Here is a 23,939-nt window from a genome sequence, read left to right on the forward strand (position 1 = left end):
GCTAACTAAAAAGATTACAATATGCAAGTTTTCGAGGCAACCCCGGCCTTTTGAAATGTAGAGAGGCTCAGATGGACATAGTTCTTTTGTATTTTTTTTTCCTCCCATGTAATTACTATTTGTTATTAAATTACCTTTCTTAACCATAATGTGGCCTGCACTAGTCTCTGTTTTAGATATGTTTACTCCAAAACATCTTATTTGATCACTTCTTTAAATCATTTTTCACTGTATATGTGATACAACTAATGTGTTCAAACATATTCCTCCCTAAAAGTGTAGCTGCATTATACAGAATAACATCAGTAGCAACTAGGGGGTTTCACCCCCTGCTCGATTCACTCGCCAACCCTCGTGTTTGGTTTTCCGGATACACACTTTTAAGATTGTTTTTTCTTTGAATTGTTGCTATTTCATTAGTTTCACTTTTATTTCAGAACTTCTGTAAAAACAATATTTGTAATCTTGCGAGTCCCAATATGCTGAATCTTTTTAATGAGGTCAGGATTGGTTTCTCTGTTTGGAATTTCAGCTTAGACAAAACGATCTACATCATCAGCATTTAATACATTTTTTTTACAAAGTAACAAAGTAAGTAGAGTTCTGCATTGGACTCCTGTCTGTAAAGTCGTGCTATTTTCCTCTCACAGTTCCAAAAGTACATGGGGTTACAAGGTGATACCCCAGCTTTTGTCTAGGTTTTTGTACAAGGGCTAGACAGAACATTTTTGACTCCTGGGGTAAATTTAGGTTTTTAAATAAGCAGACAGATAAATATATATACATTAACAAGGTAACCAATAAATGCATGTGCGGTAAACTCCGTTTTTGAAATTCTCAAGATTCTTTATTTGTCACATGCATAGTTATACGGACAACACGCAGTGAAATGCATCCTGATCCGCTTTTCAAAAACTGTGCAAAGTTAGAAGAATATCAGTTAGATTAACAAAAAGTCATAGATTGAAAGATAACAGTATAGTAGAACATAATAAATAAGTACAAGTCCCAAAGGTATCACGTCCTAGTGAGCTGAATGACTTTCGGCCTGTTGCTCTGACATCACATGTGATGAAGACCATGGAGAGGCTGCTGCTTCACCACCTTAGGCCACAGGTTCAACACGCCCTTGACTCTCTGCAGTTTGCATATCAGGAGAAGGTGGGAGCGGAGGATGCCATCATCTATATCAGTGGTTCCCAAAGTTGACTGGGCTCTGACCCACCTAACAAAAACTGCCAAATTCGGGACCCACCTCTTAGCCGTCTTAAAAAGGGGGCATAAAATATTGGTAACGCTCAGATTCCCTAGTAACGAGTCGCGGAACTACTTAATGGTGTCTTATTTGTTCGGGCTGTTTATTTTGTTTAAAGTATTTTTTTCATTTGACATTAATTTGTTATCATCACAGACAACATATATTGTACTTTAGCTCACAAACAGTCACTATGGAAATTTAAGCGTCACTAATATGAATGAAGGACTTTTCAAATAAGAAAAAAAACAACTTTAAGTTACAATTTTTTATTACTTAAATACCTACAAGGACTGTTATTTCAATGAGAAGGGTGTATTTGTTTCCTATTTTTTGTCATTACAGCTTTAGCATCAACTTCAATTTTAGTTACTTTTAATCGCAGTGAGTTTGATACGTCCAATTTATTTCGGTATTTAGTTTTAATGCTGATCATAGCCGAAAATCCGGCCTCACATAGATATGAGGTACTGAAGGGGAGGAGGACCTTTATAGCTTCATCAAACAGGCAAGGATAGTTCCCAGCAACTGAGAGCCAGAATTTCGTTAACTGCTTGCGATTGAAACTATTTTTCAGTGACGTATCTTCTGATAAATCAATGAGTTCTTCACTTGCTTTTGTTGACATACTACTTGGTAGGCGGTCTTGAAATGGGTTACAAATCCAATTCAACGAGTCGAGCTTTTTCATCTCTTCCCCGAAATAGGCATCAAAGTTATTTTTTAACAATGATAAATGAGTGGAAATTGCAGACAGTACGTTCGTCTTTGGCTGCACTTGGTTTTCTATAATAAAAGTTTCAAGAGTTTCAAAACAATCATACTTGCCATCCTCAATACAACTTTTCCACAACATAAGCTTTTTCATAAACGCTCGAATTCTATCGTGAACTGCAAAAATGTCTGATTCGTTTGAACCTTGCAAATACAAATTGAGTTCGTTTAATTTCGAAAAAATATCCAAGTATGTGAGCTTGAGAATGAATTCTTTGTCCAGTAGAGATTCAATATATTCAGTTTTTCCTTCCAAGTAAATTGTAACTTCATTGTGTAATTCCACTAATCGTGTCAGTACTTTCCCCCTGGATAACCAACGTACCTCCGTATGCAGAAGAAGAGATGTATGAAGACTACCCATTTCTTCACACAGCTTTTGAAATAAACGTGCTTGTAAGGGTTTTGTTTTAATATAATTTACAATTTTCACAGCTGTATTTAGTACTGTTTTGAAATCATTAGGTAATGCTTTTGAAACCAGTGCTTCTCTGTGAAGGCTACAGTGTGTCCACAAAGCACAGGGGCTTTGTTTAAGAACTCTTGTAACGACAGTGCTATTTTTCCCGCACATAGCCCGCGCACCATCAGTGCATATACTGAAACAGTTCTTCCACTGTAAACCTTTCTCTTTTATATAGGAATCAATTGCATTGAAAATTTCCTCGGCCGTTCCACGACTAATTGGCTTGCAGAACAAGATATCTTCATGCGCGTCGTTTTGCCATATGTAACGCACAAAAACAAGTAGTTGAGATAGGCCTTGCACGTCAGTAGACTCATCTAGTTGTAGCGTATAATATTTACTACAAACTACCCTCCGGATTAATTCGTCCTCTGCCCATTCAGCCATTTCGTCGATTCGTCGTGCAACAATATTATTGGACAGTGGTATGCGCTCGATTTCCTTTACTTCTTTTTCTCCAAACATCGCTCCAACAGCATCTTTAATCAATGGTAACACTAAATCTTCGCCAATGGTATGAGGCTTTCCTGCTCTGGTGATCCTTAAGCTAATGAGGTACGAGGCATATACAGCATTTTCATTAATATTAATGAAATGTGAAACAATATTTTTTGAAGATTTCATATCCAACAATTTTCTTTGAAAAAAATCTACTGGCTTATTCGTAAAATGGGAATGCTTCGTTTCTATATGACACGTCGACTTACTTGGGCGCATACTTTCGTTCGCTAATATTTCGTAGCAAATCACGCATTGAGGACGCAGATCTATCGTATCATGATTCCAAGTGAATCCTAGTTTTAGATATTCAGGGTCATATTTTCTTACAACTTTCCGTCGTTTTGATTCATGCAAACTCATTGAGGGAGCTTGGAAGTCAGCCTCAGTGCCACTTTTGTCATTTATAAGAACATCTTCTGTCTTTTCATCACAATCAACCGGCGGCGGCGACGTAGTTTTTGCTATCCGTTTCAACCACTTTTCCATTATTATATTCAAACGTTAATTGTTTTTAAAAAGATTATAAGGGCGTACGCTAACGAACACAACACAACGCGATAAAGAATGTCACAAAAACAAAAGACGGCTGTTAGCCCGATCGGTCAGAATATCGTCTTATGTTTCAGGGCCCACTCAATATTCGCTTGCAACCCACCAGTGGGTCGCGACCCATAGTTTGGGAAATGCTGATCTATATGCTACACCGATCCCTCTCTCTCTTGGACAGAGGCAGTGGTGCTGTAAGAATTATGTTTCTAGACTTTTCTAGCGCCTTCAACACAATCCAACCTCTGCTCCTTAGGGACAAGCTGACAGAGATGGGATTAGATTCATACCTAGTGGCATGGATCGTGGACTACCTTAAAGACAGACCTCAGTATGTGCGTCTTGGGAACTGCACGTCTGACATTGTGGTCAGCAACACAGGAGCGCCACAAGGGACTGTACTTTCTCCGGTCCTGTTCAGCCTATATACATCGGACTTCCAATACAACTCGGAGTCCTGCCATGTGCAAAAGTTCGCTGATGACACAGCTATCGTGGGCTGCATCAGGAATGGGCTGGAGGAGGAGTATAGGGACCTAATCAATGACTTTGTTAAATGGTGCGACTCAAACCACCTACACCTGAACACCAGCAAAACCAAGGAGCTGGTGGTGGATTTTAGGAGGCACAGACCCCTCATAGACCCAGTGATCATCAAAGGTGACTGTGTGCAGATGGTGCAGACCTATAAATATCTGGGAGTGCAGCTGGATGATAAATTAGACTGGACTGCCAATACTGATGCTCTGTGCAAGAAAGGCAAAGCCGGTTATACTTCCTTAGAAGGCTGGTGTCCTTCAACATCTGCAATAAGATGCTGCAGATGTTCTATCAGACAGTTGTGGTGAGCGCCCTCTTCTACGCGGTGGTGTGCTGGGGAGGCAGCATTAAGAGGAAAGACGCCTCACGCTTGGACAAACTGGTGAGGAAGGCAAGCTCTATTGTTGGTATGGAGCTGGACAGTTTAACATCTGTGGCAGAGCGAAGGGCGCTCAGCAGGCTCCTATCAATTATGGAGAATCCACTGCATCCACTTAATAGTATCATCTCCAGACAGAAGAGCAGCTTCAGCGACAGACAGCTGTCACTGTCCTGCTCCACTGACAGATTGAGGAGATCGTTCGTCCCCATAAACTATGCGACTCTTTAATTCCACCCAGGGGGGTAAACGTTAACATTTAACATTATACATAGTTATTGTCTGTTTTTCACCTGCATTATTATCATTCTTTAATTTAATATTATTTATTGTATCAGTATGCTGCTGCTGAAGAATGTGAATTTCCCATTGGGATTAATAAAGTATCTATCTATCTATCTATCTATCTATCTATCTATCTATCTATCTATCTATCTATCTATCTATCTATCTATCTATCTATCTATCTATCTATCTATCTATCTATCTATCTATCTATCTATTATGTGAATAAAGTAGAATTAAGTGTTAAGGTGCAATAGTGTAGTAATTATTGTGCAAACCCAAAGTTAGACTGGTGCATAGTTAAATGAGGCAGTTTGTTTGTTTGCTCTAGTGCGATCTTTACTTTTTTATATTTTCTAATTTTCCTACTTTCATATCCTTTAAATTTCTCCACATTTGTATAGCGCCAACGGTTTTTTTTGGGGTTTTTTTTGAGCCTTTCTAATTTCCCTGGTTTCATAGTCTCTAAACTGCTCTGCATGTGTTTAGCACCAACGTTGGTAAACATCTCTATGAAGTTCTACTTTGTCTTTTACTCATTGTCATTTAACTCTGAGCCGGATTGGACGTGCTTTTTTTTCAATTCCACTTGTTCCGGGCTGATAATTACTTTCCTTATTTTCTGAATTTGCACCTTGATTATTCTTTTTTGCTCTTTTTTCTGTCCAACGCATTTGAGAATCTTTTCTCCGCACTTTTCTTTCTTCTTCATTTAATCGTCGACGTTTTATTTCCACCCTATTTATTTCATTTCTACCGTATTGACCTTATACACTTTATATGCACTGAGAGCCCTGGAGCTGTGTGTGCTGCATGACTGCCTTTACACTACTGATTTGTTTTTTTTTTGATATTGCTTGTAAGTAGGGTGTGTCTTGCAAGACTCTCGTTCTTTGTTCCCGTGAGACGCACTGTGGCAGGTCTCTTTCATCTCGCGGGCCCTTAAATTATCTTCCGAGAAAGATCACGTATCATAGACTATCAGGACAGGGGACAGGATTTCTTTTTATAATAGATAGACAAGATTTTGCAATTGAAACATTACAGAAGCCATAAAACATGGATGTAACGTTAACTGGTGACTTGGTCAGTGTGTGGGTGTATGTAAATGTGCACTGCAATGGAGTGTCATCACATCTGAGCTGGTGCCAGTCCTATGTTATGTGCCAAGCTGTCAGGACATCGTTTTAAAAAGCTGATTCAGCAGACAGTAGACATTGGATTATCAGTGTCCCTTGTAAACAAATAATGATTATTTCAGTGTACAAACACAACAGACCAAACTAAATGAATGATTTATATTTAGTTTGTCAAACTTAAGTGTCAATGAAATACTTTTAGGAAGTCTTCTTCTACTTTTAGGAAACACCTTCTTCTGGAGTTAAATCACAATCAGAATCAGTTTTATTCGCCAGTACTTCTACAGGAATTTGACTTGGTAGATTTGGAGTTGCTTACAGTATAACAGAACACAGCATCACATACAGATAACATAAATAGCGTAAGTTAAAAAGAAAAACTTCAAACAAAGTTGCAGAATAGTACAATTATAAAGGAGATGTGCAGATGATGATGTGCAAGTGAAAGTGTGAGTGTGTCGTGTGTGCACGTTTACACACATACATGTACATACGCTGTAAACACACACACCTTCATACAGAACACAAGAATAAGCAAAGACGTCTGCCTAAGTTACTGGTCTGAGAGGGCTATGGCTCTGGGAAAGAGACTATTGAGGTGTCTGTTAGTTTTAGTTTTAACACTTCTGTCAACTCAACAGTGTACTCTGGTATCCCATCACACTTCCCTCCACAAACAGGGCTGACACCCTCCAGATAATATCAACAATCTCCATTGAACAGAGCTGTAACTAACCCAACTGACACCATTAATGCATTCTCAATGTCACTGGTCCCGCATAGGTCTCTAACAAAAATAAACTAAAGAAAATTTTGTGTATGAATTCTAAAACACATGCCGACAATTCCAACCATGCAAACACAAAATACTATCGGGGAAAGAGACTTACTAAAAATGCACCAGTCCACTCATCATCCATTACCACTTATTTGCACCTTCAGCTGCTTCAGAAGCCTTTTTCAGAGTTTTCCTTAATAAATGCCCATGCATCCCAAATTCCTACTGAAACACATATGTTGACTTGTCAACAAACACTGTGACTCCTACCTCAGTGGCTCTCAAATGAGGCTGCCACCCTTGTTCCTGTGCCTCAGCAGCCAAATCCATATACTTCAGTTTCTTCTTCCCACATGCTTCCTTTATGGCATCTTCAAATGGGATTGTTAACTCCATAAAATAAATGATCCCCTCTGCCTCTGAATACAATAACACATCAATACATAGTGTTGTTACCACAATTATATGTAGAACCTGCAGCTGTTTACGAATATCTAAAACTAACTCTCAGTCGCGTGCACCTGGCCACTTACAACTACTAACACTTGCCTAAATTCTGCCAGTTTGCCTTTGCACCTCTCCTAAAAATGTATTTATTTTATTCTTATTGTCACTAGGAAGCATGTTCACCTCAGCGTGCTTACCTTACAACACCTCATCAAGACAGCTACAATAATTACAATTGTAATATGAAAAAAAAAATGTAACATACTATAAATAAAAAACTCAAAATGCTCTCTCTGCTTTCTAAACTAGTCAAACTTAATCTTAGAAGTTTAAGAAAGACTTCATTTTGAGATTGTGATGTGTAACCTGGAATGACAGTACTAGTAAGTTCTGTAAGGAATGGGAGCAAAATTATTTATGGCTTTGTATTAAGGTTTAAAGTTGCTTTATTCAGTCATGTTTACACAAGAAAACATGAAATTTGTTATCTCAGTTGCATCTAATAACAGACAGAATTGAATAAAACAGACAAATGGAGACAAGACAGGTTAAGGTAAGGCAGTTTGATAATGCATATTTACACAAAAACTATTACAGGATACACATCAAACCTTAACCATTTTCTCCGATATTCCTTTTTAAGAAGTCATATGGCACTAGGAAGAAAAGAATTTCTGGAGCGATTTGTGTGGGTTTTTAAAGCGACCCTCCTTCCTGATTTACTGAAGTTTTACATGTAATGGATGTCCGTTATCAGTTAAGATGATTTCCAGTTTCTTTAGCATTGTCCTCTGACACACACTTGCCAGATCTTCTACATCCCCCCCAACTTTAGCTGCATGCTTAGTAATCTGCTGGAGCTTTTTTAAATTTTGGTGTATCAGACTACTAAACCAGGCAATAAAACTGAAAGTGATAACAGACAGGATCATATTGCGATAAAAGGACAATATGAGGTCCTTGTCTGCTTTAAATATTTTGAGTTTATGGAGGAGAAATAAGCACTGGTATTTAGAAAATTTTTTTGTTGTATTTGTATTCACTATTTCTGCATCTTCCCCCTGAACAACAATGGTTCAAAATACACACGTGTTTCTCTTAAAATCAAATATCATTTCTTTGGTCTTTTTACATTCAGAGTGAGTTAGCTCTTATTGCACCAGTTTACCATCCAGTCCACTTGATTTAGAGAGTGGCTTTCATCCTCCCCAGATATGCGTCCTATGAGCATGGTGTCATCAGCATACTTGATAATGGAGCAGTGGTCATTGTTGTGTCTCAGGTCACTTGTGTACAGCGTAAATAGTAATGGTGATAAGGCGCACCCCTGCAGGCTTCCTGTGTTTGAATGAATGACTTTGAAAAAGTGTCCTGTGCTTTGACTGTCTGTGAACAATTTAAAAGAAAGTCCTGAAACCATAATGTGATAAATGGATTTACATTCAGTTTCTCCAGTCAGTATGTGAGGCTGGATGGTACTGAATGCTGAAGAAAAATCCAAAAAGAGTGCTCTGACCTATGAACCAGGCTGGTCAAGAAAGATGTAGATTTGATTTAAGTAGAGCATTTTCAACACTTCTGTTTGCACAATAAGCAAATTGGTTGTTGTCTTGAAAAGACTTTATCTCTATCATTAACATGTTTTTCAACAAATGTTCAAGCATTTCATTGGAATAAAGGTGAGTACCACTGGTCTGTAGTCATTCAGACAGCTTGGCCTAAAAACCTTAGAAACAGGGGTAATGATTGATTGTTTACACAGCATAGGTACAATACCACAGGTCAGGGACCAGTTATAAAGCAAACGAAAAACTGGAGAACTTTAAGAGCCGACCTGATATGCCATTTGGCCCCACTGCTCTGTTTGTTTTAACCTGCTGCAAGCCTTTCTCCACTTCGGTTAAACTGACTTCCATCACAACAGACTTCCCGGTGTTTTTATAAAGCATCTCCTTTACTTCTGCATTTTGGATACTGAAAACACTTGTTTTAAATCTGGTAAAAAATAAGTAAGTTAATCTGCTAAAAGCTTGTTGTCTTTGTCTACAGGAAATTTCACACTCTTTTTAGAACCAAGTTCTGTGATTGTTTTTAGACCTTTCCAAACCTGCGTTGGATTGTTATCATTAAACCACCTCTTGATTTTTATATTTGAGGAGGAGCATTTTAAAAGCTAACTGGATGTCAGTCAAGTGATTTAATAACTGAAGTTATATGGTTGTACTTCTTAGATCTAGTTATGATCCTTAATGCCATGTTTTAAGTGAATCGTAAGGTAGAAAGTGATCAAATAGATCAGTTTGACTGTAAAGCAATATAATAGTCAATTCTGCTTGAATAAGCCTTGCTAGGCCTTGCAGTATCAGAAACCATCTGAATTTTACAATATTTCTGTGCTGGAACAAGTAGATTTGTGACAGCATACAAATGTGATGACTGAAAGCTAAATCGTTGTCAAAGATAATTAAAAAAATCAGATCAGTTCAGCTAAACTAGCATGTGAGGCTTATGACTTAGGTATTCAGTATTACCTTACTATATAGTTATCACACATTGAAAAGATCTGTTTTTCTTTTGTTTTTTACTTAAACTCAAATTGTTATCATTTATCTAGTTTTTGGCATCTGTGAAGTACTGCAGATAAGGTATTATTTGGTTTAAATATCAGATTTACTAGCATATGAATGAAAGTTATGGCTGTGTTTCTGACATATAATTCCTAATGGTATTGTATATGTAAAAAAGTAATTGGTCCTTGCAATGAACTGTGATAAACATTATGTCTAACTTTAGATAGAAATGAGGTCTTCACACATACAATATGTGCATATTGAAAACAAAAATTAACTAACAAATGATATTATTTATCAAAACCAAAAAAGACTAAAATATTAAACAAGCCATACAATGACCCAGAAATCCACAACAGGGCTTCACTGGTCTGCCTAGGATCAAGCCTCACCCCAGGCAGCTTGGTCCCAAACTCAAAAGGCAGGGTACAAGGCCTGCACAGGCTCAAAATGGGGCTGAAGCTTTTGTAGTTCAGAAATACTTTAAATGCTCAAAATACACAAACATGCCCTTCAAGGGAGATGATAACTGTAAGCCTTCTGGTCTGAAGAATAAAGACAAAATAATGTTCCTTAAATTTAAAGAATGTATTGAATAAAACAAAAGAAGCAGAAAATATGCTGGTTATGATTTGAGTTTCTTTTAAATTTTTCTATGACTACAAAATTAATTCTTTTGTCATTTTGTTTAGGAATTAATACCTAAGAAATTCAATTCCGGAGTCAGTTTATTTTAATTTATTGTCAATTTTAACGCCATTTTGCTTCAACAATGGCCACTGCTACTTTGTGGTTTTGTGTAAACTATTTCCTTGGGGATTCTTCGATAATTCACTGGGGTTGCACTGGTTGTGATATCACCAGTGTACTGGTATGAAGATCCCCCCAAAATAGCCACTTGTATTCGAGATTGTACCAAACCTAGCAACTTATTTTCCTTGATATTCTGATTACTGGTGATTGAAACAAATCCCTGCTTTTAACTCTGCCTTTTGGTTTATGGTTTGGTTCTGGAAACTCTCTTTTTACTTCTGGTTTTGATCTCAGCTTTTGATCTGATGCCATTATTTTTCTGCTCAGCACTCAGCATTTTTTCTGGTCTCAATGCCATTTCAGACAGAACAATGGGAAAGCAAAAGTAAAAGCAAAAATGAGACAAAAGGCATGCTTACAAAGGCAACTGAAAGCAAACAAGTCTAATCTGCTATCCAGAAATCAGAACCAAGCAATAGACACAAAAAAATCCAGTAAACCAGAAGAAATTCAATACAATACTCACAAAAAGCTTTTAACTTCACAAACTACAATAAACCTTTGAGGGGTCTACTTAACCATAGACTGAAGATTATAAAGGCTGAGTGAGGTCCTTCAGTAGTGATGTCATGATGCCCCTGCCTCTTGGGTTTCGCCAATAAAACACAAGAAATGCAATCAAAAAACATTAACACATGGTATATAAAATACATACAGCAAATACCAAATCTCTATTTACTGTATATAAAATCCAACGTCTGTGTGTCTGTCTGTATGTCTGTCCGCTTTTCACGAGAGAACTACTTAACGGATTTAGATCTGTCTTTTTTCTATAATTTGCTTGAGCATTCAGGTTGATTTTGCAACCTCTCTCATTGCGCTAAATATCATAGTTTGCTTATGGTACCGATTTATTTGCACGGATCCAAGAGAGACGCTGCGGGCAGAGGGGAGGGGGGGCAGGGCCCTCCTCACTCGCGCGCCTGCCTCTAGGCATATCTTATATCCGCTTAGCTAGCGAACAAGAGAACTACTTAACAGATTTAGAGTGTTTTTTTTTTCTAGAATTTTCTTAATCATTCCTGTTGATTTTGCGACTTCTTTCATTGCTCTAAGAATCATAGTTCATTTGCAGGAGCGATATATTCGCATTAATCCGAGACAGAGGCTGTGGACTGAGGGGAGGGGGAAACATGACGTCAGGAGTGGGGAGTCGGTCTACCTCTGTGTTTTGGAGTGTACCATGCTTCCACTCAGCTAGCGATACCTATTTGTTTATTGATTTTTAAAGTTTGTCCTGTTGCACTGCTACATGGGCAGAGCCGCAGGGAACAGCTAGTAAAAACATGTAAAAACATAACAAATTTACAAAATCATTTATTAAAAAAAATACATAATAACAAAAACACATGTAAAATAATAATTCAAAAAGAAAAGAAATAATAATAAGGCAAATTAACATAAGCCAGGGAATAAACCGGATTCTGAATCAGAAAAGCTAATAACAGAGCTTGATGATTCAATTAAATTCTCAAGTTTGTGCTAAAGAATACTGTGAATAATAATATCAAAGGTGAGTTAGGTCTTAAAGGTAGCATATTACATTATATATTTCCTTCATGGACACTCGTTTAACTGACCTATGCTGGGGTCCATATCTTATAGGTATACAGGGCCAGAGCCAACACAAAATAAGCTCCATCACCATTCCCTGTTCCTAATATGCTGCACCCCATTCACCTGCAGTTCCTGCTCTGATCTATCAACATCATTCACAGTATGTAATAATTTAGTATAAGTTTGCTTTTCAACTTCACAGCCTTATAAAAGTGGTTTCACTGGCCCGGTTGTGTACACTTTGTTTTAATGTCTGCGTATCGTCATATTATCAAATCTTGCAATCCAGCTTCTGTGCTTCCTATATTTGTCCTCTTATTTTACTACCATAAATATTAATGATGAAGTTTAGTTTTGTCCTAGGGCTGGGAAATTATTTAAGGATGTGTAAAGGTATAGCATATTTTAGTAAGTACTTGCTGAGCAGATGGCATAGCCTCAGTAAATGTTAATTGCACAAAATCATGAGAACAGTTTAGATGAAAACAGGCCATTCAGCTCCTCAGTTTCTGTTTAATAATCTTCCCAAAAAACTGATGACATTCAAAACTTTCCAGGTGCTGATTTCCTCTGCACTTACTTACTAACTTGTTCCGTGTATTGTGAGTTCTCCCTGTGAAGAAATATTTCCAAACATCTGTGATAAATTTGCCCTTAACTAACTTCCATCTGTGCTTCCGTTTTGTTTTAGGCCTAATTTTAAAGTAACTAACATCCACACTACTTATTCCCTTATTTTTAAATACTATCATGTCACCCCTCAATTTCTGGTTGCAAAAGATGAAAATATTCAACTCCCTCAAATTTTCCTCACTGTTCACATCAAACTGTCCTAGAATACATTTCTCTGAACTTTTATGTTTTTCTTGTAATTTGGAGACTAACACTGCACACTGTATTCCACATGTGGCCCTATGAATGTGATATGCAGCCTAAATAAAACTTTTAATGCCTTTTTATGCAGTGTGCACAGTGTGCTGTATTACTCAATATCTTATCAGCCATTTTCTATGCTGTCTGGCCAAGGGCATTTAAAAATACACTAGGAATCGCAATTCCTTCTCTTAAGGTACAGTTTCTAATTCCACACACATGTTCTCAGACTATATTGAATGGTTTTTCTATCTCTATAAAAGACATTAAATTTCATTTGCTATACTTTTGCCATATGTGGGTTTTGCTCAGGGATTCCTCTTACTCTAGATCAGGGGTAGGCAATGTCGGTCCTGGTGAGCCGCAGTGGCTACAGGTTTTCATTCCAACCCAATTGCTTAATTAGAAACCAATCATTGCCAATCTCAGACCTTATTTAATTTTATGGCTTGTTAGTCTGTGCAATGTAAGGCTCTTATATCGTAGATTTTTTTTCCTTTCCAAGGATATCATCCAAATGATTTGAAGCCTAAAACAGATCATTTTCAGTCTGTCACATTTTTCTATTAAGTGTTTTATTAAATCAAACAGTGCATGATGAACACACACAGATGTAATTGGAAAAAAGCTAGCTGGAGAACTGCTGGCTGCTTTGTCTTTTACATCTTATTGCTAATAAGGAGTAATTAAAACACTGAATTCAGCAGTTTAAGATTGAAATAAGCAATTAAGGTTGGAGAACCTTAACAAGCGAGACCACTAAAATGAAGCATCAAAATGTCACGTAAGCAATAATTGAGTTCTCGTTAAGGAACATTGCCCACCCCTGCTCTAGTCTTTTGACTTGTTCCTACCCTTTCCAATACAATTACAGATTAGAGCCCAAAGAGACACCAAGACCCAAAACACTTAATTCTGGAGCATGGTAGAGATCAGTTGACACATGACTATAATTTGTCTTAGAGCAGGGGTGGGCAATGTCGGTCCTGGAGAGCAACAGTATGTGCAGGTTTTTGTTCCACTCAATTATTGCTGATGAAGCACATATTGCTTAAGTGACATTTTGATGCTTCATTTTATTGGTCTCGCTTGTTAAGGTTCTCCAACCTTAATTGCTTATTTCAATCTTAAACTGCTGCATTCAGTGTTTTAATTGCTCCTTATTAGCAATAAGATGTAAAAGACAAAGCAGCCAGCAGTTCTCCAGCTAGCTTTTTTCCAATTACATCTGTGTGTGTTCATCATGCACTGTTTGATTTAATAAAACACTTAATAGAAAAATGTGACAGACTGAAAATGATCTGTTTTAGGCTTCAAATCATTTGGATGATATCCTTGGAAAGGAAAAAAAATCTACGATATAAGAGCCTTACATTGCACAGACTAACAAGCCATAAAATTAAATAAGGTCTGAGATTGGCAATGATTGGTTTCTAATTAAGCAATTGGGTTGGAATGAAAACCTGTAGCCACTGCGGCACTCCAGGACCGACATTGCCTACCCCTGATCTAGATCAGTGTTTCCCAAACTCGGTCCTGGGGAACCCCTGTGGCTGCAGGTTTTTGTTCCAACCGGATTCCTAATCAGTGACAACACCTGATAGCACTGATCTCATTTAATTAGCTAGTATTTTTTATTCGACATTCAGAAAAGCATAGCAGCATGATTTTTACATTTATAAGACATTTAGAAATATTTCTGCTTTTGCTATAGATTTAAGTGCTCAACTCTCTTTTGTTGATTTCATTATACTTTGCCCTTTCTCTGTGCAGTTTTTCCCCCTTCATTGTATCTTAATAATGACAATTTAAAACGAGAAGATCAGACACCCAGGCAAACAACACGGAATAATCAAAGGCTGCAACTACTTTAGAGTCAACCCCACTAATTAGTAAATAATGGATTAATTAAACAATTAGAAGACCTAGAAAAGTAGAATGAAAATCAAGATGAAAATACTGTTAAAAGAAAAAAAATACATTATTCCTATATAACTGCTTGGAAGATGGATGGATGGAGTTTTCTAATTTCTATATTGTTCCCTAAACACAGAACTTGGGAAATATCAGTTCACTTAATTAGCCCAGGAGTTCAATTAAAAACAGAAGCTGGTTGGAACAAAAACCTGCAGCCACAGGGGTTCCCCAGGACTGAGTTTGGGAAACACTGCTCTAGATGAGGGGTGCTCAACTCCAGTCCTGGAGGGCCGCAGTGGTTGCAGGTTTTCATTCTAACCCTTTTCTTAATTGGTGATCTGTTTTTGCTGCTAATTAACTTCTTTTGAATTAATTTTAACTGGCTTGATTTTTAAGATTTGTTTCCCTGAATTTTTTCATGAAGTTCCTCTGAATTGCTTCATTTCATTCCTTAAATGGCACCCAAACAGAAGTGAAATGTGAAGTGAGTGAGCCAACAGAAGACCAACTAAGTCAGGGCCTCAAACTCCAACCAATTTCACTCCAACCAATTGCTTAATGAGGCGCTGATTCTTGTCGTTAATTAAACCTGTTCTTTAAATCCATGGCTTGTTGCTGCTCTCATTGTGCAATAGCAGGCATTTCTGAAATTGTGAATTTTCTCTTTTCTAAGAGCAGATCAGCATTCCTGAGACCTTCACCTTTCTTTATTTTCAGATATTGTATGGTGGTCACAGTTTGCTGGTACTGTTTTGGCTCATTTTATATCTCATTTTTGCTTGGCTGCTAATTAAGGAAAAAGAAACAATTGAGGGGTCTGAGTCTTCAAGAGCAAGTCAAATAAAATGAATTCAAAAGAAGTTAATTAGCAGCAAAAACAGGTCACTAATTAAGAAAAGGGTTAGAATGAAAACCTGCTGCTACCGTGGCCCTCCAGGTCCGGAGTTGGGCACCCCTGCTCTAGATGATCTAGTAATTCTCAAATTTAAATAATATGATACTTAAACAACTGTGTCTTCATCCTTTGCATACATGTAAGAACACACAGACCCCAGCACTGCCCCAGTGGAACCATTTGACTTCACCAAGTCCAGAAACAATCCTTGTCATTTTCTTTTGTGCTTAACCCAGAATTGTATACAAAAGTTCATTTTCCATGTTCCTCTGTCTAAACAGAGTTTTAGGTTAAACAACTAATTGGCTTAAAGCCTCCTTAGTGCTACATTGTTTTCTCAAAAAACATTTAAGAAGCATTGCATTTTTTGGTTTGAAAAATTGCATTTTTATTAAATCTCATCTTTCTACTAGTTTAGTGCAAAACAGTAAATGTACAACATCAGATGTGTAGAAGTTATAATGATAACACTAATAATAAGAATAATAATAATTTGAAGAGCAACGGCACATGTGCAAGTGATGCAAGTGTCACTTTGGATTACCAGATTAATTTTCAATTTCACTGCCTGAAGACAGATTCACATCATCATCATTGTTGATGAGAGGTATTTCTTACAAGATGCTATTATAAGGCTAGGAGAAGGCGCATCTACACAATTGCCCGAGTAACACACAGGCCTGACGCTTGTGCAAGACACTAACGCTGTTGGTACTTTTACTACCCGAGTAAACCTCGGGTCTTACATGAGATGTGTCTATACTGTTGTCTGAGTGGGACTCAGGACTAATACTTTTGGCACTGTTTTTAAAGCCCAAGTGTCGCTTGGGTCTCATGCTTAGGAGGCTAATAAATATACAGTTCTGCCTACCATTATTTAGCAAAGAAGTTGTCAGTGTGGTGTCACTCTTTCCAGTGATTGTTACAATATTGTTTATTATTTGTTTGTAAATCAGTGATAATTTGTGACTCTAAACTGGGTTACTTTGTGTATATGTTTGACTAGTTCCTGCCTGGCTCCCAATTCTTTCAGCACAATTTTCATCTCTCTCTGACCCTAAAGTTGGATTATGTGGGTTTAATGAAGCATGGATGGATGAATCAAACTTGAAATGTGTATTTCTGATATATTTTTTATTTGCTGGAAGAAAAAACAGGTTAATAAAAGTGGATGAAAAGTGGTCCAGGTTCTTGGGTTTGGGGGGACTGGTCTCATAATGCAGATTAACTCTACAAGAAAGAGCAGAGCAGATTCATTTTTCCTACAACACTGTGTTATTTATATGTAGGCAGTGGCATTCTTCTACTCTTTGATGACCAGTGCAATTTTATTTGCTGTGGTGTGCTGGGCTGGTAACATCACGTCAGGAGAAGCCCACAGAATCAACAAGTTAATTAAAATGGCAGGCTCAGTTATGGGACACACTGTGGACCCCCTGGAGGAAAGGAAAGAAGGAAAGAATGAAGACAAAACTGAGTGCCATTATGACCAATTCTGCATATCTTCTCTTTGACACACTAATACTTAGGACTTTCAGCCAATGAATCATTCTGCAGAAGTGTGTCAAGAAACGCTACTGGGGCTTCTTCATACTAACAGCAAAACGTCTGCATAATGCCTCACTGGGACTGGAACTGCCAAGTCAGAAGTTTTATTTCTTTTTAAACTGAATTCCTTTTTAGTTATTCTGGTGTGTGTTCATGCCATAGTGTGTGTGTGTTTATTTGCAATCTTATTTAATGACCTTTTGTAAAAAGGCAAATTCCCCCCCCTAAGGGCAAATAAAGATCTATCTCTCTGTATATAATGTAAATTAATTGTTTTTTCTCTTGTGGTAAGTTTTCCCTAAAATACATCCACAATAGTCAAACATCCCGACATTTTAAACTATATGTAAGGGAAATGTGTAATATGATAATTCATATTTGAATGTACTGTATTACTCTAAAAACATTATTACTTAAAGATACTGTATATTAGAACATTAGAACTAGTTTGATGAGAATATGCCATTCAGCCCAACAAGCTAATCCATTCTGTTCACCTGCAGTAGATTGTCCAAAATAACATCAAGTCAAGATATGAAGGTCGCTAAAGACTTAATCTTCACCACTTTCATGGTTGGCTCTAGGCCTAGGCTGAGTAGATACCGGCCTAACAGGACGCCAAACTGCGGGAGCATGTTGATCTTAAAGGGGTATCTCCAGTCATCAATTTTACATGCAGTTGCGATTGTGGCGATTTCCAAAGGGGAAGATTGTTGATTTCCCATGTGGTTCTGAGTGTGTCAAATTTCATGGGGAATTTTTTTCGATTTTAAATGCGATTGCAAATGTGGCAGTTGTCAAGGGAACACACTCACTCTGCCGCCACTGTCAATTTACATGCTGTCTTCGGTGAACCAGTCTCCAAGAGAGACTCTGTCTTTCACGCCATTTACGAAATATGGCTGCTTGCACCCTACACTGCCTAGGGGCACCATGTTACCCACAAGCTAGCCATGACCACACTTCTTGGTAATTTATCCCATGTGTCTATTGATCTTTGCATGAAGAAAAGCTTGCTAGCATTTGTGTGAAATCTGACCTCAACAAATTTCCAACTGTATTTTTGTATATTTGTTGCAGAATTTATTTTCAAATAATATCCTGTATCCACTATACTAATTCCTTTCATAATTATAAATACTTCAGTCTTGTCACCCCTTTTTCTTTGTTTGCTTGAACTAAAAAGGTTCAGCTTCTTCAGTCTCTTTTCATAAATCATACCTCTTCAGACTTTCTATAGCACTGTTTCATTGCTTTTTTTTGTAATATGGAGATCAAACCTGAACACAGCACTCCAGATGAGGCCTCCCTAGGGTGTTCTTAAACTGAAGCATAAGCTCCTTTGACTTGTACTCCACACCTCGTTATCTCTTCTATGTATTTCTCTTCTGGTTCGTCCTGCTTCCACTTCAAAACCGGTCCCGCCCACACGCAGCTGACATGGCATTTCTCGATTCCTATTCGTCCTCTTCCATGTCATGTACTATACTGGCCTGCTGAGTGTAATACATTCAACAAGTACTCGAGGTGCTGCCACAACGGTAAAGTAGCATTACCACCTTTGCGGGAGCCACCTGTGTCTTTACAACAGCTTCTTACACAGCAAACAGCAGAAGCTAAAAATTATAGTGAACACATCTGAGAATACAACTCTTCTCTAGCGTTTGCTTCCATGGGTGCACAGATAACTGAACCTCCTGGCCACGAACAATACTGTTTTAAAATAAACTGGCAAATTTATCACCAAATCTATCCACTATACACTAACACTTCTACCTCTCCAGTAAATGGACAGTTGTGTGTTTTTGACACAGAGCAAGCTACTGAAGTACGCTTACAAAATAAAGCAAGCTCTGTATGCAGCGAAAATTTACTTCTCCAGCTAGATTTCATGCTCACAACCATCAACCTCTTCGCTAAATCATACAAACACATTCATGAAATCGCTCAGTCCAATCCAACAGCATTTGTATGAATGGTTTTCAATGAAAACCCTGGGCAGGATTTACGACGATACAATGCCCTGACATGTCACACCGATGTTGCAGCGATTTTCGTTGGAGAAGATGGCGAACCGCCTGCCGAAAGGGACATTTGCATCTATCCCATAGGCAACTCCCGTAAACAGATTTCCACGCTGAATTTTCCATCGCAATATGAATTGCGATCCTATGGTTTACCCACTTTTATTCCCTTATGGAGACATTGGCTGGCACAAAGATTTACAACATGTTTCCCGATAAAAGAACCGGCAAACGAATAAGGCTTACTCAATGGCAATTTTACGCGTACAGATTATCAATGAGGAATACATTTAGTATTTTGCACTCCAGCGGCAAACTATTCCAACAGTACGTCGTAGATACGTATGTTAAAGCAGAGGGCGCGCGCCTCAACTATCTCAGATTACATCAACAAGATCTGCACATGGAACAATACAAAGGACTATCAGACGCACTGCAAGCAAATGCTGAAAATAACAACGTACGTGTAGACAAAATGATCATATTACTGTCCACATTTCCAGGAAGTCCAAGATACATGCAACAAAACTATCAGGATGCCATGGCCATAGTACGTAAATTCGGAAAGCCTGATTTATTTATCACTTTCACATGTAATCCTGCTTGGCCGGAAATTCTACATGCACTGTCGGATACCCAAAGACCAGAGCACAGACCTGATATTGTAGTACGAGCAGATCTTTCGACTCATTATCTGTCGTCTCCACCAAAACACCTATTCACAACTGCATCTTTCAAGAAGTATTTATTTCTTCTTGATTTCTGAATTCCTTTCTCACCGTTTTCTGTTCCTATTCTTACACTGCCGTATGCTACAGCGGGCGTCGGCTAGTATACTTATAACTCAACATCTTATCATCTTTTGTGATTGCTTCTGTACATGTGATAAACATTTTTCATAACTTATCCTTGTATATATAAATAGTTATAAGTAGTAAAAGACATTTACCTGTTCTTTTAACACTTTGAAGAGGGTGGCAAGGAAATGTTGCATTGGCGTTAGGTTTCAGGGTTGCAAAGTGGGTCATTTGCATTAGTGGTTCTATGTAGAATTTTTGCCTGCCACAGGGGGCCTGGGTTCAATTCCAGACCAATGCAACTTGATATTTTCAAGTATTGTGGTTCAGTGGTCAAGACTTTGGAATTCAAACTCTGACGATGTGGGCTCAAATCTTGCTACTGACACTGTGGGACCATGAGCAAGTCAATTCATCAGCCTGGGCTCAAACTGGGAAAATCAAAAGAAATGTAACCAAAGGTATCTCAAATGTTGCAAGTCATCTTGGGTAAAGGCATCAGCCAAGCAATAATAATGCTAATGCTTATTTGGAGGCCTACAAATAACTTTGACAGCATGTCTCTGGATTCAAACCAGCCAGATGCTGTTTAGAGAGGAATTTTTAAGAAGGAGATGGTAGTAATGATCAGAATGCTGAGTTTAAAAGGTTGGCGGCAGAAACACTTGTGTAGACAAATAGCTTGGGAAGACAAAATAAAAGTTCCTAGCGAAACATACCTATGAGATGAAAGAACTGCCGATGTGAAATGGTGAGATTAAGGATGGGTATAGAAAGAACTACAGCAATGATGAGGTTCATGTATGGTGTGCGACTCACACACTGCTTTTTATTGAAGACCCCCGGAAGACGTGAAAGGGGACAAAATGGATAGTCATATAAAAGTGTAGTCCATACCCCCAGGGGTGGTCTTTTGTCGAATCTTTGGTCTCCTGTGTACTTCAGAGTAGCAGTGAGGAGTGCTTCATTCAGTATACTGTACGTATATTAGTAAGGACAGCTTTACTTCCAATTGCATATACATTTGGGTGGAAATAATATGTGGTTGTGAGTGCTCATTTTTTGTTATTGTTTTTATATTTCATTTTTCTTTTTTTTTATTTTGATTATTTTTCTGCATGTTATTTGTGCACTGTCTTAGTAGGAGGAGAAGAAAGTTTCTTTTTGTTTTTATTGTTTTTTTCCTTCTCTTTTTTCTTTGTAGCCACTGTAATTATTGTATGTGGAATCTGCATTTATTTCTCTTGTTTTTGCTAATGTTCTTGCATTAAACTGTGTATAGATTTGCAATGAATTATTTTAAATAGTTTTTTGCATGTCTGGAATAAATCAGAATTTTTATTATTGCCAGTCATCGTTGTCTGTGTGTCAATTCTCCCATCGACTGGTCAGTCAGTTATGGCTTCAAATGTTCGGAGTCTGAAACTGTACAAAGGTACCATTGCACGGGGCATCATGTACTGTATACGCTCAGGATGTAAGTGATGAGTTCACAATGACTCCTAGAATTTTCTCATAAGGGGTAGTTTCACATAACAGTCTTATTCTTAATTCAATCCCTGGTAAATGAATTCAGTCATGCTTAATTTAATTCTGGGCAGGCTAAAGCCTATCTTGGTAGCTTCATACACAAAGCAGGAACCATCCTTAATCAGATTGTGTCGATTGGATTCTGGAATGAAAACCAGAGTATCTAGAGGAAAACATGGAGAGGAAGAGCAAAATCAGCATGGAAAATGACAGGACGCAGGATTCAAGCCATGGATGCTAGACTCATCAAGCAATAGCTAGTGCACTACTAGCTTGCACAGTTATCTTTAAAAATGAAACACAACTACATTATCAGGGTAGTTTCTGAAAGACTTTGGAAGTGTCTGCCACATTTTATACCATTGCCTTTAGTCATGATAAACCTTAATAGTAATATCATATTTTCTAAAAGAGGACTTTCTAAAATTTTCTGTAGTGTTTGATGCATCATTAATTATAGTCACTATAAAAAAGTTTGCTACAATGTTGTCAAATAAGGGCTAGCCAGCTGTATGTTTACTACTTTTTTCCTTTCCTTTTTATGTTTCTTTTGAGTACTAACCTGTAACCTCAAATGGCAGCTTCTTCTTGTTAGCCAATGATTGCCTTGTGCCATCAAAATGCCTTTGCAGTTACAGATTCGAGTGGATTATTGTCTGATCTCCTTGTTTAATCAAGAATGTATAAACGAAACGCAGCACTGCACAATACAAGATATACACTGACATGTCTTGTAAAAGGTAATCCATCTATGAAAGATATGTCTGTCATTCTTTTTTTTCCCTTTTTCTTTAACTTAAATTGTGAAGAAAGTGCTGTCCTGGCTTAAGGAACTAATCTTGAAATGTGTCTCTCAACACGTACACATATTTAAGTACATATTTTATGTCACATTACTTGATTCATTTAGACACCATAAAAGATCTACACATCTATCAAATGTGCCTGTTTGTCAAAGCCATATATACTGTATGTTAGTACTTTTAAATCTTAGGCAACCTTTAAATGATCTCAACAAAGTGCTTAATTTCATGGCTGACCTAAAATGTCTGAATAAAAAAGTTTTCATTGACACAGAATATGTTACAAAAGATTAAAAAAAGAAACGGAAGCACAGCTCTTTAGAAGACACACTCAAAATAGTCTTGCATTTCAGGATGTTAAGTCTAGTGTTGCCAGTGTCTAAGAGCTTTATCAGATTGGTGTCTAAATACAGTAGTTTCCTTTTTTAAAAAAATATAACAAGTGAGTAATAGAACAAGTGCTCAAGAGTGTAAAATTAAGTGCTCAACAACTGCTCAAAGTGTCATAAAAATATATGTACAAGTAAGGAACTATATATAATAAGTATAACATACATTTTTATAATTTAGTAAGTATAAAAAATAGTAGTACAGAAAAATTTTTACTTTGTAATCTTTCATATTTTTGATTGATTTGTTGATACTTTAAGTTTGTTTAATCGATTGTTCATCTAACTTTATTACTTATTACATCTTTTTACTTGTGACAATCAACTTTTGTTACCCATCCTTCTACATTTGCTTAACAAATAGGCCCAAGCCTACTGTTACTCAATTATATTTACCTCTTTTGTAAGTCACTTTGCATTGGCCAAGTAAATAAATGTAAATATACATAAAAAATACATGTAAGTATATACAATCAGGTAATTAAGTTTCATATATCTGCAATGTCATTTTCCAGTTTTAATCATCACTTCCAGTGCTCATCATTGTCATTCTTTTCTAGCATGGCATATTTGCATTTCCAATTAGACAGTAATATGAACCTCCTTTAATTATTTGCTTAAACATGCAGTCAGTGAGTGGATGTTGTGCAGTCTCATCTGATCATCTACCGGTGTTGTTAGGCAGATTTGTTGATTCTGGTGTTTCAGTACTGAAATCTGCTCTCTTAATGGCACTCCTTTTGAGACACCACTTATTTCAAATGCATTTTTTGCAGTTCATATTTTCACAAGCATAGCAGGAGTGCCACAAGGATGAAGAGGTCATAATTGTGAACAACAAAGAGAGCACACAACACCTGCGACAAAGTAACCTTCACGGTCACCACTCGTCCATTGATGCCAATATATAATCTGATGTAACAGAAAGGTTTTTCCCTTGCATCAGATTGTTTATTTTTAAAACAGGTTATGTTTATTTTTAAGACGTGCATTTTCTCTCTCTGCACACGTGACACACATAGTTTAATAGGGTTTGTTTAGGAGACTTTGTGACTGTAGATGGTTCATCATAAACTGAAGCGTGCTCTTGGTGGGACCAGGTTAACAAGAGCA

Source organism: Erpetoichthys calabaricus, chromosome 4 (assembly GCF_900747795.2).
Source record: "Erpetoichthys calabaricus chromosome 4, fErpCal1.3, whole genome shotgun sequence".
NCBI lineage: Eukaryota > Metazoa > Chordata > Cladistia > Polypteriformes > Polypteridae > Erpetoichthys > Erpetoichthys calabaricus.